We start from the raw sequence: 10150 nt of genomic DNA, 5'->3' as shown, positions 1-10150 counted from the left end.
AATCTAGGCACAGACAAACAGACGTAACACTTAGAACAAATTTCATTAAAATCCATCGCCCAGTTTACACCATCATCATCTGGTGAGCATGTTGCTCGAAATTTCGTCAGTGTTACGACTGTTTGTCTGTAATCTAGGTCTCTCGCGTTCATTTGCAGCAAAAACCAAAATAATCGGTTGGGGGGTCTAGACAATTTGTTTTTTGTTTGATTTCGAGAGACTTGCACATATGTTTGTATTTGCGTATCCGTGTGTTTATGTGGTTTATGTACATTGGGGTGGTTCAAAATTTAAAAATGTTTGAGAATCCAATCTTCCATATGTTCCTTGTCATCCTTACTATATAAATAGTGTTCTGTGAAATTTTCAGCTTTCTAGGTGGAGATTTAAAGGTGGCCCAAAGACAATGTAGCTTTATATGGAAATAACAATAAAGAAATTTTTAGATTTGTTCCAAACACGCTCTCGTCCTAAGAGCCATAGGTGACCAAGTGCGTAGCTTGTTATTACTGAGCAAACGAATGGATTTACACTTTATTTCACAATGCTACAATGAAGAGAAGATCCTCCTTTGTCTCCCAGCAGTGACAGTTTTTATTTTGGTCCGTTTATCTGCTTAATAACAACGAGCTACACACTCAGTTACCAATGATTTTTAGGGTGAAGATACGTAGAAGCCAAATCTCGAATTTACAAAAGCACAAGTCTAGAGAAGCAGACAACCGGTAACTCACTGGTCACTCGCTGGTGGCGACCAATCAATAAAATGTTCGACGGTTGTCTTTTTCTATAGATTTGTGCTCTTGAAAATTCGAGGTTTGACTTCGATGCATCTTCACCTTAGGACGAGATCATAAATTATGTGAGAAATATTTCCTAATAACTTCTTACATCATTATGATCAATTTAGGTACGACTTTCAAAGGTTTTCGTGGAAAATAATTAAAATGATGCTTGAGACAGTTTTGCGATTATGCGTATATCATATGTCATTTATGCTTATTACAGCTCTTTTGACCGCAAGAACAACTTTAATTTTCATGCCAAGGTATTCAAATGGTTTGATCTTGCAGTTTGTCCCGTACCTCCATACGTTCCACGCAATGTGCGTTGGTACAACAACGCATATCCATAAACACTTAACACAAAATTAAAAAAAATGTTCTGGACCCCCCGACCGATTATTTTGATTTTGGTCGCAAATGAAAGAGAATAATCTAATTGTTTTTAGTTTGAAATTTCAGACTTACCTATTTTTTTTTTGTAATAAAATTGCTTCACAAAGACACCGCACACTGGTCCAGGAAGCTAATTTAGGCGGACATGAGGTTTTCGTCAAGATTTATTGATTTTAGAGCCATAGTTTCTTCTGAGAATATGTTCAGAATTTTTAGTACTACAAAATGTACGGATCAAAATTTTGGTTACGGTGATCGCAAAAGTGACGTATACGCCAACTTTTTTTATTTTAACGAATCGTAAGTTGGTATGTTCAGCAAAGTTGTAGCAAATGATCATAGAAACAACTTTGCCGTACAAACTTTTTCTCGGTTTTGCTTAAGAGCCGAGATAATTAAGTATTTTTAATAAATAATCGTTTTTTGCTCTTAAGTGTTTTATTTTTTAGTTTTATTGGCCTACTATGTTCTACAAAGTTTTTATGCTTATCATTTGCTACAACTTTGCTGAACATACCAAAGTTGTATTTCCTATGGTTTTCATGTTATATGAGTTTTTCATCTAAAAATTAGCTATTTTGTATGCCTTGTATCTCAACTATGAGCACCTCAAAAAAATATATCTTTCCACCAAATGATTTTGCAGTCTTTCAAGTACCTGTAAGCAAAATTTGGAGAAGATGATATTTTTCTAACTCGTTTAAAAGCGATTTTACCAATAGACGATATGAGATAAATCCATATTTATTGAATACTAGTGGGCCCGGCAAACTTCGTCTTGCCATCAAGTAGGCTGTTGAAAAACGCTATGGATCGACCCATACAAAATGACAGTTCCGTTCACGCTCGTTTTTCCGACTTTTCCGGTGATTATCCTGGGATTTTTATACACACAAACATGTCGGAACACTTGACGAACAAAACGGAAAAATAATCATTCAAATCGGTTGACCCGTTCGGAAGCCATTTCGTGACATACAAACACCACTCCATTTTTATTTATATATAGATTCATACATGTTCAACTCACAAAAGTCATGGCTACCTAAGCATATCAAACCAAAGGTTACACGTGTATTTATGTAGAAAGATAAAGTACATCGTTTTTCAGTTGTTTTCGACTAACTTGGAAGCTTCTGAAAGAACTTCGTCATCTTTTCCTCTACCAGTATTTAATCTATTCCTAAGCAAGATCACCGGGTTGGAAGTCAACATAAGCCATATAAAATACATCTACAAAATTTACAGTCCGATAATTCTGTGGCATGATTTTCCAAGAAACTTTTGATGGATTCCACGTTTCATGTTTTTCTTTGGTAATGCGGCATACCGGACAACACCAACAGCAGTGTAACAACATTCTAAAGGATCGCATCGCCACGAAAAGCCCTCAAAGGAAGGTTGGGGCTGAGACTGTACGAACCAGCTGGTAGGAACTCAAATGGTCGTAACACGGCACGCCGCTTTTTACGGGAAGTAGATATTGTGTATTTCTTTCACTACTGGACTGCAAAGTGCGGCCTCATAAGTGCGAAATTGTGAGAAAAAGTGCTGGATTTCATTGAATCCTGTTGGTGTCTTCACAGCACTTTATCTTCGATTATCGAAGAATAAGTCCCCCGAAGACACCTACCCGATTTGATTCAATCGCGCACGTTTGTTAGCGTTTACGTACTTGTAAAAGCTTCTTTTTACGGATCTCAATCATTTTAAAAGTAGTCAACTTTTGGTACGTACTCTTTCCAACGGTACAAAAACTACTTTAGCATGAAGTGATGTTGTCCGGCATGCCGCCGAAAAAACATAAGAAATGCGGAATAAATCCATCAGAAGATTTTGGGAAAATCATGCCACAAAATTCAATCGGACTGTAAATTTTGTATACCGTTAAGTCACCAGTCACCGTACGGCCTCCATTCACCGTGCACCTCTACAAATTCCTACAGAATATTCATACAATGTCCACAAATCATTCTTTTGTCAGCAAAATAAAATAAAACTGATGAAATGTAGTAGTTCTTATCACAAAACATTTTGAAAAACCTAGTTTATGTAGTCAAAATCATGTGAATTCTGTTTAATAATGGGACTTTAGTAGACTCTTAGTAGAAACGCCAGAAATTAACATTTTTCATTTTAACGTTAGAGTATCAAACTTTTCATAACTTCAACAAGTTTTCGCTGTAGATACTTCTAGGAAGATGTATTACATCGTATGAACCATGAGATTTCATGCAAATAAGATTTTTTTTATTGTGTTTCAGTCGAAACACATATGCACGGTGAATGGACCCTTTCCAATATTTATGGTTCCTAGTGATATGGAAACAAATATTTTGAGATGCAGATTTTATTAATGGTAGCTTGACGGTATGTGTTTTATACGGCTTATGTTGACTTCCAACCCGATGATCTTGCTTAGGAATAGATTAAATACTAGTAGAGAAAAAGACGATGAACTTCTTGCAGAAGCTTCCAAGTTAATCGAAAACAACTGAAAAACGATGTACGTTATATTGCTATATAAATACACGTGTTACCTTTGGTTTGATATGCTTAGGTAGCCATGACTTTTGTGAGTTGAACATGTATGAATATTCAATAAATATAGATTTATCTCATATCGTCTATTGGTAAAATCGCTTTTAAACGAGTTAGAAAAATATCATCTTCTCCAAATTTTGCTTACAGGTACTTGAAAGACTGCAAAATCATTTGGTGGAAAGATATATTTTTTTGAGGTGCTCATAGTTGAGATACAAGGCATACAAAATAGCTAATTTTAGACGAAAAACTCATATAACATGAAAACCATAGGAAATACAACTTTGGTATGTTCAGCAAAGTTGTAGCAAATGATAAGCACAAAAACTTTGTAGAACATAGTAGGCCAATAAAACTAAAATATAAAACACTTAAGAGCAAAAAACGATTATTTATTAAAAATACTTAATTATCTCGGCTCTTAAGCAAAACCGAGAAAAAGTTTGTACGGCAAAGTTGTTTCTATGATCATTTGCTACAACTTTGCTGAACATACCAACTTACGATTCGTTAAAATAAAAAAAGTTGGCGTATACGTCACTTTTGCGATCAGCGTAAACACATTTTTGTTCCGTACATTTTGTAGTACTAAAAATTCTGAACATATTCTCAGAAGAAACTATGGCTCTAAAATCAATAAATCTTGACGAAAACCTCATGTCCGCCTAAATTAGCTTCCTGGACCAGTGTGCACCGTGCATCTGCATACCCTATTACTTCGAATCCTTGATGCTTTAGCTTTATAAGTAGGTCATCAACAATCAGAGACCAGAGAAGAGGGGAGAGAACTCTAACCTTTACACATGATTTTTATGTAATTTTGTTCGAGCCTCCATATCTGTTCTCTGTGATCCCGGTATGACCTACACGCTACACGGAAAAAACAGTTTACCTAATTTTTGAGTGGCCTTTACCCAAAAATAAGTATATCAAAATCTCTCGGTATTCTCTCTCTTCCCCACCAATGTTGTCATAAACAGAGAGAGCTGCACCTACCTAATGGGGGTAGTTTGGCCCAATAAGCCAAATTTGGGTAAATGCCATTATCACAGACAAACAGACGTAACACTTAGAACAAATTTCATTAAAATCCATCGCCCAGTTTACACCATCATCATCTGGTGAGCATGTTGCACGAAAAAGTGTTTCGTGCAACAAGACCGGCAGATGGCGGTAGTGTGAAACGTCAAACGCGAAGAAAAACGATGCGCGCGCCTCTGGTTGTGAGATTTGTAACATAGCGAATTTGAAATTATCGTTAAATGTGTGGTCGATGGAAATTTCGTCAGTGTTACGTCTGTTTGTCTGTGCCATTATTCTCAAGCTTGGGTTGAATGAACTCAATTTTGCGTTGAATCAAACCAAATTCAAGTAAATTTTTCTTATAGCTTCAAAGGCAAAGTACCTAATGAAGGCCTTGGAAATTTAGCCAAATTTGGATTATTGGGCTCAACTACGGTCAGATCAGTCTACCCAAATATGGGTAAAGTTTACCCATAATTGATGAAGAGTGCACACACTTAGTGGGCCCGCAGACAGACGTTCAAGTTAGACTCAGCCACTTGTGTAAAAACATGGCCGCCACAAATCGCCAAGTGGCAATAAGCTAACAGATGGCGTTAGTGGCGTATGCGTCCCGCCACCATCCTGATCACATTTCGTTGACATCATGACACACAACCGCTCCCACAGTCCACGTGCTCAACGCTAAAAACTATGCACCTTTTTTTCGCGCTGGGTGGGTGATGTTCCCTTTTGATTTTAATTTCTCATGTAAAAGTTAATTAAATCCATTGTAATTTTTACCACAAGTTGGCATTTAATTTACTCACAGATTCATGCTAGTATAACACCCTTGAATGATCGTAACTCATGTAAAATAAATTGGCGTGAAAATATCACAATTGTGTGAATCATTTTTAAAGTGATTGTTTTGATATTTTTGTTCAGTGGGTGGTGGACTGGGTGGTAAGCGAGAAGATGAAGCCACGTGCTTTTACGAACTGTCACTGTACCACAGAGAACAGACATGGAGGCTCGAACAAAATTTCATCTGAACCATGTGTAAAGGTTCGAATCAAACATCAGCGCCGCCAACGATGACAGCCCGACATACAAACTCGTTTCGACAACACGATGTCACTAGTGAACATCAAAATGCATTAACACACAAAGTAACGCTAGCGACAAGTGGCAATTTTTGTTATCGACACTAGCGCCAAAGTGTAAAAAGCGGCGTTCTCAATTTGACGACAGCGCCGCGTAACAGGAGCATAACGACATACTTTAAAATGACCAGTACAATGCTTTACACACGCTGACGAGAAGAGATGAACGTCTGTTCTCTGTGACTGTACTGCAGCAATTTGCTCCCTAGGTGACACCACGGTAGAATTTACACAGGAATTTTGAATAAATTTGTTCCTGCTTAAACGTCTGTCTGCGGTGGGCCTTACCCATAAATAGGTAAATTTCCAAAACCCATAAATGGGTACTGTGGTACTTGTGGACTTGACAGATTGAATGATAATCCTTATTTTTGTTAGCATGGCCTACTTAGCTATATACATAACTACCACATCTCCTTTTCTATAACGAGAGATGGTCTTGTTTGACATTGATTATTTTTTCAGCGATTTTCAGCGATTCAGATCAATCCTGTGGCTGCTCTATTTCATGCACGTTAAGATGAATATTTGCAACATTTATTGAGCATGTAGGTCTGTCTTTTTTATAAATTCTTCAGTTGGACATTTACCTATTGCTTAGGATTTTTTTTCCTTCTACGGGAGATTTATTTACCATAGAAACCCGAATTTATATCCGGTTTTGACATTCGTATTCATTTCTATCTCTTTGATGTTGCGATCAAGTTTTCAAATTTTCTACTACGTTCCTTGAGTACATTTTTGCCTTCTCCTGATGGATTTTACTTCGCCCTTTAGGCATCTCCCTCCATTAAGGCGAGATATGCTTGCCTTCTCCGGAAGGATTTTCATCCTCCGTTAAGGCGTTTCCCTCCATTGAGGCGAAACATTCTTGCCTTCTCCGGATGGATTTTAATCCACCGTTAAGGCGTCTCCCTCTTTTGAGGCGAGACTTTCTTGCCTTCTCCGGGTGGATTTTCATCCACCGCTAAGGCATCTCCCTCAATTGAGGCGAGACTTTTCTTTTTCCATCGAGTCTGATCCGATAAGATTCTATCTTTCGGAAAATCAGACGTTTATAGTTACCCTTTATAGATGCCTTGAGATCTATTCTGATCCAACTTCCGACTGGTTTATCCGCTGTTCTTGGGTTCTTGCTCGTCGCCAATGTGGTACTTGTGGACTTGACAGATTGAATGATAATCCTTATTTTTGTTAGCATGGCCTACTTAGCTATATACATAACTACCACAGGTACACTGAAATGAATTTTATTGCAGAAACTACAGTCGCCTCTCCACATCTCGATATCGAAGGGACCATCGAGATAGGGAGAGATCGAGACACAGTACATTAATTTAATGAACACTAGATTGAAAATCAATCCGTTACTAGGAAAACAATAAACAAACAAGCTTCATTTCGAGTATTCAAATTGATCTGAATCGCTTAAATTTGGTCTAGTAACCTTTGATAATATTCATATCGACATATGGAGAGAAAATTAGAAACATAGAATCATCAGGAACACATCGAGATATGGAGATATCGAGATAAGGAGGATATCGAGATATGGAGAGAGAAATCGTATGCAGAATGAAGGGACCGAAGCAATCATCGACATAAGGAAAGATATCGAGATGTAGAACATCGAGATGTGGAGAGTCGACTGTAAATACTGAATCCATGGTAAAATTAAGAACTGCACCAACTTTTTTCAACCGATTACATTAATCTGTTACTCTATCAAAACATAGTCAACATCACTACAAAAGAAAATATCTTCGGCTTATTTAACCACAGTTGCAATATTTATGACCATATACATTTTAGATTTGACCAGTTTGGCATTATACTTTTGACCACACTGTGTTGTACGGTGGGTGACATGGATTGCTACATACTCGACAGAATGTGGAACATTATATACGGAAACGGCAGCAGCAGACCCGCCTCTTTCGGGAGAAAAAACGCCACTTGGAAGAGACGGAGTGCGAGAAGACGGAACAGCTGGGCCGGTCTCGAGAAACACGTAAGTTCTATCAGAAGCTCAACGCATCCCGCAACGGCTTCGTGCCGCGAGCCGAGATGTGCAGGGATAAGCATGGGAGCATTTTGAAGGTCGGAAGGTGGAAGCAGCACTTCAACGAACACCTGAACGGCGCTGAAAGCACTGGCAATGAAGGACGGGGCAACGGAGGAAATGCCTTCGTCAATCTGCAGGCGATGGAAACCAACCAGCCCCCACTTTGAGGGTGATTAAGGATGCCATTTACCAGCTCAAGAACAATAAAGCTGCTGGTAGGGATGGTATAGGAGCTGAACTCATAAAGATGGGCCCGGCGAGACTGGCCATTTGTCTTCATCGGCTGATAGGCACAATCTGGGTAACAGAACAACTACCGGAGGAGTGAAAGGAATGCCCCATCTACAAGAAAGGCGACAAGTTAGATTGTGAGAACATCCGAGCGATCACCATTCTAAATGCTGCCTACAAAGTATTATCCCAGATCATCTTCTGTCACGAGTTCGTGGGAGGTTATCAAGCCGGCTTCGTTGTCGGGCGATTGACAACGGACCATATCTTTACTGTACGACAAATCCTCCAAAAATGTCGTGAATACCAGGTCCCAACACATTACCTTTTCATCGATTTTAAGGCGACATACGATAGTATCGACCGCGTTGAGCTATGAAAAATCATGGACGAGAACAGCTTTCCTGGGAAGCTCAAGAGACTGATAAGAGCGACGATGGAAGTTGTGCAAAATTGTGTGAATGTTTCAGGCGAACACTCCAGTTCGTTTGGATCCCGCCGGGGACTACGACAGGGTAAGGGACTTTCGTGCCTGTTGTTGCGGAGAGCCGGGGTACGATTTTTACAAGATCTAGTCAATTTGTTTGCTTCGCGGATGATATGGACATTGACGGCCGAACATTTGAAAAGGTTGCAGACCTATACACCCGCCTGAAACGCGAGGCAGCAAAAGTTGGGCTGGTGGTGAATGCGACCAAGACAAAGTACATGCTAGCTGGTGGGGCCGAGTGCGACAGGGCTCGCCTAGGTAGCAGTGTTACGATAAACAGGGATACGTTCGAGGTGATCGACGAGTTCGACTACCTTGGATTCTTGCTGACGGCTGACAATAACGTTACCCGTGAAAAACGGAGGCGCATCATCAGTGGAAGTCGGGCCTACTATGGCCTCGAGAAGAAGATGCGGTCAAAAAACATTCACGCCCGCACCAAATGTACCATGTACAAAACGCGAACGTCGGGTGCTTAGGACGATCTTCGGCGGTGTGCAGGAAAACGATGTGTGGCGGCGAAGGATGAACCACAGACAAACAGACGTAACACTGACGAAATTTCCATCGACCACTCATTTAGGGATGGTACACAAATTATGTCACGCTAAATTTGACCCCCCCCCCTTTGTCACGTTTTTTGTATGAGTCCTTCGAAATTTTTGTAAGGCTTGTCACGCTTGGCTTGACCACCTCCCCCCCCCTCGGAGCGTGACGTAATTTGTGCATGACCCCTTAACGATCATTTCAAATTCGCTATGTTACAAATCTCACAACCAGAGGCGCGCGCATCGTTTTTCTTTGCGTTTGACGTTTCCCACTAGCGCCATCTGCCGATCTTGTTGCACGAAACAGGACTTATTCACAAATTTCATAACGCTGAAGGGGGTGGGTGGGTGTCCTCATGATGTTACAGCTCATACAAAATTTGTAGAATATTCATACAAAAAGCGTTACGAAGGGGTAGGTGGGTGTCAAAAATGGTCATTTTCAGCGTTATGAAATAAATGAATGAGCCCACACCTTTTCGTGCAACATGCTCACCAGATGATGATGGTGTAAACTGGGCGATGGATTTTGAAGAAATTTGTTCTAAGTGTTACGTCTGTTTGTCTGTGGATGAACCATAAGCTCGCCCAACTCTACGGCGAACCCAGTATCCAGAAGGTGGCCAAAGCTGGAAGGATACGATGGGCAGGGCATGTTGCAAGAATGCCGGACAGCAACCCTGCAAAGATGGTGTTCGTGTCGAATCCGGTTGGTACAAGAAGGCGAGGAGCGCAGCGAGCTAGTTGGGCGGATCAAGCGCGAATCGAGTATTGTGGCGTGAAATTGTTGATTCAGTGTTAGGGCCCATTCACAAATTTCATAACGCTAGAGGGGGTGGGTGGGTGTCCTCGCGATGTTATGGCCCATACAAAAATGTAATAATATTCATACAAAAAGCGTTACAAGGGGGTGGGTGGATGTCCAA

The sequence above is a fragment of the Aedes aegypti genome, chromosome 2 (assembly GCF_002204515.2).
Source record: "Aedes aegypti strain LVP_AGWG chromosome 2, AaegL5.0 Primary Assembly, whole genome shotgun sequence".
NCBI classification, from domain to species: Eukaryota; Metazoa; Arthropoda; class Insecta; order Diptera; family Culicidae; genus Aedes; species Aedes aegypti.
The sequence above is the reverse complement of the archived record's forward strand: the minus strand, read 5'-3'. Positions refer to the sequence as shown.